Genomic DNA, 7,956 nt, shown 5'->3' on the forward strand with positions numbered 1-7,956 from the left:
ACTCCTAGTCCCACATAGTTTGCTTCCCTATTGGCCAACAGTGCTTTGTTGACATACACAGGACTTCACCAACACCTAGGAATAGTATTATTTAACTTAATGTTTAATTCAATCAATTAAAAATTACTTAGAAGCTATTTATTTATACTTCGATACAATTGGTTTTATGACAGTTAAAATTTACTGTGCATATATTTAAGTGAGTTAACTGCATCATAAATAGCAAAACTGACTATGTATGTGTGAAGTAAAATAAAAATTTAAATGATATCATTTCTTCTTTTTTTGGCCTTTTGAGACAGGGTTTCTCTGATTTGCTTTGGAGCCTGTTCCAGAACTTGCTCTGTAGACATAGCTGGCCTCGAACTCACAAACATTCACCTGCCTCTACCTTCCAAGTGCTGGAATTAAAGGTGTGGACCACCAAAACTCCGCTGATGGTATTTCTATATTTGTTCATTTGTGGGTAAGTGTCACTGTTGATTCCATATTCTGAATAATACTGTAAGAAACATGGACAAGCAAGTGTCTGTTATTCTGACTTACGTAGTTTCAAAAAGTCTTCCTTAAATATGAATGGACCATGACATAGTTGTATGTTTATTACCAAAATCATCTGTATACTGCTTACTACATTGGCTGCCTCAGTTTCTGCACACAATAGGTATGTTGAGGGGATTTCCTCAAACACCCACATGCTCATTAATTGTATTGTCATCTTTTGATGCTATATATTCTCATTGTGATTAAGGACTCTCATTTTGTACTCTCACAACTATTTCTATAATTTCAAACAGTATAGTAAAAATTTATTACTTGATATAAACATGAGCATTACCAGGACTTGAAGATGGCCCCAGTAGTCAAAAGCATTGACTACTCTTCCATAAGACCTGGGTTCTATTCCCGTCACCCACATAGAGGTCCACAAATATTCATAAATTCATTCTAGAGGATCCAGCTACCTATTCTGAATTTGGAAAACTCATATGTGTAACAGGAATAAATCTTTGAAAAGGAAAAATTATGTATTACTAATTCTACAGCAAAAGAAAACATTTCCTTATATTTTATTACATAGATTTTTATCAAAATGAAACATAAGATAACGTAAAACCTGCTACCTCAAAGTTGGACAAGGAAAGCAACATGAGGAAAAGAACCCCAAGAAAAGCACAAGAAACCTATGCCCACTCATTCACAGACACAGAAATACAATAAAAATGCTAACCTAAAAACCTATAATGTATATGCCAAGGATTTCATTTAGACCCAAATAGGCCCTGTGATTTCTACTTCCACCGTATGTTCATACAAGTTTTGTTCAATTGCTTTAGAAGACCTTATTCTTCTGGTGTCTTGTGTGCCTTTGATTCACACATTTGTGCTGGCTCCTCTTCTGAGGGGTTCCTTGAGCTCTGAGAAGAAGAATAATACAGATACATCCCACTGAGAGGTGCATGTTCCAAGGTTGCTCACTCTCTCTGCTTAAGATCTGGCTGTGGGTCTCTGTGTTTGTTCCCATTGGCTGCATAAGGAAGTCTCTAAAGCGATGGCTCAAAAATTTTCTAATCTATGAATATATCAGAATATCCTTAAAAACATTTTATCAGAACATGTTTTCTTTGACAAGTACTATTTGGTTTTACCCTATGTCTCTGGTAATCTAGTATTCAGCTCTAAGTCATCTAAGGAATGTCAGGTCAGAGTTCATTCTTGGGAAGTAAGCCTTAAATCAAATTAAGCATTTGTTGATTGCTCCCACATGACTTGTGCCATGGAATTTTTGCTGTAAGGAATAATTATACATTGAATGTTTTGTGGCTGTGTTGGTGATAATGTTTCTTTTTTTGGTACACTGAACAATGCATTCCGATATTAACTATATTGGATCACGGGTATAAAGTTCTATGTAGGTAACAGCTTTACCTTTCCATGTTAATTAATTGTGTAGGTACTGTCTTCAGCAATAGTGCCTTACTGCCAGTTTGTGGATAGGAAGCTATTTTCTTAACAGCAGGCTAATTTGTTTGAGGATTTTCTCAGGACCACTCTGGCCAAGGACTCAACTGAATGCAAACCAGTCCTGTTACAGAAAGCTTCACTTGGTGACTAGATATGACCACTGGGAATCCATCTCTCTCGTTATTTGTAGAATTCATCAAGGGGATACAAATAGGAAAAGAAGAAGTCAAGCTTTCACTATTTGCAGATGATATGATAGTTTACATAAGTGACCTGAAAAGCTCTGGAAAGGAACTCCTAGAGCTGATAAACACCTTCAGCAAAGTGGCAAGATACAAGGTTGCCTCAAAAAAAATCAGTGGCCCTATTATATACAGATGATGAAGTGACTGAGAAAGAAATCAGAGAAACATCACCCTTTACAATAGCTATAAACAGCATCAAATATCTGGGGATAATGTTAACCAAGGAAGTGAAACACCTGTATATCAAGAACTTTGAGTCTTTAAAGAAAGAAATCAAAGAGGATACCAGAAAATTGAAAGATCTCCCATGCTCTTGGATTGGTAGGATCAACATAATAAAAATGGCAATCTTGCCAAAAGCAGTCTATGGATTCAATGCAATACCTATCAAAATTCCAGCACAATTATTCACAGACCTTGAAAGAAAAAAATCAACTTTATATGGAAAACCAAAAGGCTCAGGATAGCCAAAACAACTCTATACAATAAAGGAACCTCAAGAGGCATCACCATACCTGACTTCAAGCTCTATTATAGAGCTATAGTCCTGAAAACAGTTTGTTATCGACACAAAAATAGGCAGGTAGACCAATGGAACCAAATTGAATACCCTGATTTTAACCCACACACCTATGAACACTTGATTTTTGACAAAGAAGCTAAAACTATACAATGGAAAAAAAGAAAGCATCTTCAACAAATGGTGCTGGCATAACTGGGTATTGGTAAGCAGAAGTCTGCAGATAGATCCATGTTTATCGCCTTGTACAAAACATAAGTCCAAAGGTATCAAAGATCTCAACATAAATCCAACCACACTGAAACTCTTAGAAGAGAAAGTGGGAAATACTCTTCAACGAGTTGGTACAGGAGACCACTTTCTGAACATAACACCAGTGGCACAAACACCTGAGATCGACAATTAACAAATGGGACCTTCTGAAACTAAAAAGCTTCTTTAAGGCAAAGGACACAGTCAATAAGACAAAAAGGCAGTCCACAGAATGGGAAAAATATTCACTAGCCCCACATCTGACAGAGGGCTGATCCCCAAAATTTACAAAGAACTCAAGAAGCAAGTCTCCAAAACACCACCCAATTAAAAGGTGGGGTACAGAACTAAATAGAGAATTTTCAATAGAGGAGGCTAAAATGGCCAAGAGACACTTTAGAAAGGGCTCAACATCCTTAGCCATCAGGGAAATGCAAATCAAAACAACTTTGGGATACCATCTTACTCAGTCAGAATGGCTGAAATAAAAACACCGAAGACAATTTATGTTGGAGAGGATGTGGAGAGAGGGAAACACTCCTCCACTCCAGGTGAGAGTGTCAACTCATACAGCCACTTTGGAAATCAGTATGGAGATTCCTGAGGAAAATGGGAATCAATCTACCACAAGACCCAGCAATTCCACTCTTAGGCATATATCCAAATGAGGCAAATTCATACAAAAAGGTCATCTGCTCCACTATGTTCATAGCAGCATTATTTGTAACAGCCAGAACCTGGAAGCAACCTAGATGCCCCTCAAATGGACAATGGATAGAGAAAATGTGGTACATTTACACAATGGAAAAACAATGGAATCTTGAAATTCGCAGGTAAATGGATGGCACTAGAAGAAACCATCCTGAGTGAGGTAACCCAGTCACAAAAAGACAAACATGGTATGTACTCACTCATATGTGGATTTTTGACATGGATCAGGATAGAGCCAGTCTGAACTTCCACTGACAGAGAGTCTGGGAAACAGGAAATAACCTAAGAGATATGCATGGTACCCCAGAGAAGAGGAATGAGGCAAAATATTCTGAACAGATTTTGAACATGGCAAAGGATGGGGATGGGGGGGGGAGTGGGAGCTGGGAAGAAAAGAGGGGAGAAGAGGAAGAGAGAATAGGTCATGGGGGAACAGGATAGTTGAGTGGGGGGGTAGGATAGGAGGAAGAGGGAGTCATAGGTTAGAAGACAGATCAGGCACCATTGTGACCTCTAGTGATCTAAAGGGATGACACCAACTGGCAAGCTAAGCAATAGTGTAGAGACCACCTCAAGTGCCCATAATGAACTTGATGTCTATAACCATCCGGGAGCCTTCATCCAGTGACTGATGGAAGCAGAGGCAAACACCCACAGTTAAACACTGAACTAAACCCATGGAACCCAGTGACAGAGAGAGAGGATCGATGAGCAAATTGGCAAAGAATGGGCTGGGGAAACCAGCAGTGACAGCTATCTGAACAAGGGGGAGCTCTTGGACCCCAGACCGACAGCTGGGAGGCCAGCATGGGACTGATCCAGACCCCCTGGGTGTGAGAGTCAGTGAGGAGGCATGGGCAACCTTTGGAGCCCTGAGCAGTGGATCAGTGTTTATTCCTCGAATACAAACAGACATCGTGTGTCCATAACACAAAGAGGGATGCTCTCTCAGCCTGGACTACCTACCACAAGACCCAGCAACTCCACTCTTAGGCATATATCCAAAAGATGCCCATTCATACAACAAGGATGTCTGTTCCACTATATTCATAGCAGCATTATTTGTAATAGCCAGAACTTGGAAGCAACCTAGCTGCCCCTCAACGGAAGAGTGGATAGAGAAAATGTGGTACATTTACACAATGGCGTACTATTCAGCAGAAAAAAAAAACAATGGAATCCTGAAATTTGCAGGCAAATGGGTGACACTAGAAGAAACCATCCTGAGCACGGTAACCCAGTCACAAAAAAAGAAACTTGGCATGTACTCTCTCATATATGGATTTTAGACATAGATCTGGGGAGTGCCAGCCTACAATCCCATGGCCAGAGAGTCTGGGAAACAGAAACTTCATTCAGTGGCTGATGGAAGAAGAGGCAGACTCCCACAGCTAAACACTGAGCTGAACTCAAGAAATCCAGTGACAGAGAGGGAGGACTGATGATGAGCAAAGGGATTAAGACTGGGCTGGTTTAACCCCCAGAAACAGCTGACCTGACAAGGATTAGCTCTTGAGTCCCAGACTGATGGCTGGGAATCCAGCATGGGACTGATGAAGACCCCCTGAATGTGGGTGTCAGTGAGGAGGCCTAGGTAATCTACTGAGCCTTGGGTAGTAGATCAGTATTTATCCTGGGTATACAAATGAACTTTGGACTCCCATCCAACAATGAGAGATGCACTCTCACCCTGAACTCTTGGGGGAGGGTCTAGGCCCTGCCCTGGATGAAATGACAGACAATGGACACCCACATAGAGGACCTCATCCTCCCTGGGGAAATGAGGGGATATTGGGGGGACGCTGGTGGGAGGGCATGGGAGGAGGGGAGGGAAATGGAGAGGGACCTGGAATTGACATGTCCCTATTATATACAGATGATAAATGGGCTGAGAAAGAAATCAGAGAAACATTACCCTTTACAGTAGCCCCAAACAACATTACATATCTTTGGATAATGCTAACCAAACAAGTGAAAGACCTGTACAGCAAGAACTTTGAGTCTTTAAAGAAAGAAACTAAAGAAGATACCAGAAAATGGAAAGATCTCCCATTCTCTTGGATAGGTAGGATCAACATAGTAAAAATGGCAAACTTGCCAAAAGCTATCTACAGATTCAGTCCAATCCCCTTCAAAATACCAGCCCAATTCTTCACAGACCTTGAAAGAACAATAATCAACTTTATATGGAAAAACAAAAGACTCCGGATAGCCAAAACAACCCTGTATAATAAAGAAACTTCCAGAGGCACCACCTTCCCTGACTTCAAGTTCTATTATAGAGCTATAGACCTGTATAGTCCTGAAAACAGCTTGGTACTGACACAAAAACAGACAGGTAGACCAATGGAATCGATTTGAAAACCCTGATTTTAACCCACACACCTATCAACTCTCGATTTTTAACAATGAAGCTACAATTATACAATGGAAAAAAGACAGCATATTCAACAAATGGAGCTGGCATAAATGGATATTGGCATGTAGAAGACTGCAGATAGATCCATGTCTATCACAATGCACAAAACTTAAGTCCAAATGGATTAAAGACCTCAACATAAATCCAGCCACACTGAACCCTCTTAGAAGACAGTGGGAGGTACTCTTGAACGAATTGGTAGAGAGACCACTTCCTGAAGATAACACCAGTAGCATCGACACTGAGATCAACAATCAACAAATGGGACTTCCTGAAACTAAGGAGCTTCTATAAGGCAAAGGACACAGTCAATAAGACAAAAAGGCAGCCCAGAGATATACACTAACCCCGTATCTGTCAGAAGACTGATCTCCAAAATTTATAAGGAAATCAAGAAGCAAGTCTCAAAAACACTAATGGATCCAATTAAAAAGTAGGATACAGAACTAAATAGAGAATTCTCAACAGATGAGCCTAAAGTTGCTGAGAGACACTCGAGAAAGTGCTCAACATCCTTAGCCATTAAGGAAATGCAAATCAAAACAATTCTGAAATACCATCTCACCCCTGTCAGAATGGCTAAAATAAAAATCACCAACGACAATTTATGCTGGAGAGGATGTGGAGAGAGGGGAACACTCCTCCACTGATGGTGGGAATGCCAATTCATACACACACTCTGGAAATCAATATGGAGATTCCTCAGGAAAATGGGAATCAGTCTACCACAAGACCCAACAATTGCACACTTAGGCATATACTCCAAAAATGCACATTCATACAACAAGGACATCTGTTCCACTATGTTCATAACAGAATTATTTGTAATAGCCAGAACCTGGAAGCAACCTAGGTGCCCCTCAACTGAAGATTGGATAGAGAAAATGTGTTACATTTCCCCAATGGAATACTATTCAGCAGGAAAAAAAAAAACAATGGAATCTTGAAATTCGCAGGTAAATGGATGGCACTAGAAGAAACCATCCTGAGTGAGGTAACCCATTTACAAAAAGAGAAGCATGGTATGCACTCACTCATATATGGATTTTAGACATGGATCAGGAGAGTGCCAGCCTACAATCCCACTGCCAGAGAGGCTGGGACACAAGAAGGAACATAAGAGAGATGAGCATGATACCCCAGAGTAGGGAAATGAGGCAAGATCTCCGGAGCAGATTGGAAGCATAGGGGGAGGGGAGAGAGAATTGGAAAAAAGAGAGGGGGAGAAGAAGAGAGGAAAGGAAGTCATGGTGGAGCAAGAAGGTTAAATCGGGGGAAGATTAGAGAACAGGATGAGAAATACCAGAATAGAGGGAGTCGTTATAGGTTTAAGGAGAGATCTGGCACAAGTGAGATCTCCAGAGATGTATAAGGATGGCACCAACTGGCAAACCAAGCAATAATGGAGAGATTACCTTAAATGCCCTTCCCTGATAGTGAGTTTGATGACTACCTTATATGCCATCCTAGAACCTTCAACTTAGAACCTGGTAACCAATATTGATTGTAATGCCCTCACCCGAGGCTACTGACAATGGGAAGGTAAGTTCCCCATTCCCTTAATGGCAGAAGACATCATAGACAAGAACAAAGTCAAAAACAAAGACAGGGGTACCAGACCGACACAAAGGAAAAGACAGAAAAGAAAGAGGGTCCCCACACTCACCTCCTGGAGGAACAACCTAGATGCTCACAAACAAATGAACAAATAAAGAAACGATACCATTTTAAATTGTTATTTAACTTCACACATACATAGTCATTATTGCTATTTACAATGCATTCTTAGAATTTTGAAACTTTTATTCAACAAATTATCTCACTTAAATATATACACATTGATT

The sequence above is a fragment of the Mesocricetus auratus genome, unplaced genomic scaffold (assembly GCF_017639785.1).
Source record: "Mesocricetus auratus isolate SY011 unplaced genomic scaffold, BCM_Maur_2.0 Super-Scaffold_100037, whole genome shotgun sequence".
Classification (NCBI taxonomy): Eukaryota; Metazoa; Chordata; class Mammalia; order Rodentia; family Cricetidae; genus Mesocricetus; species Mesocricetus auratus.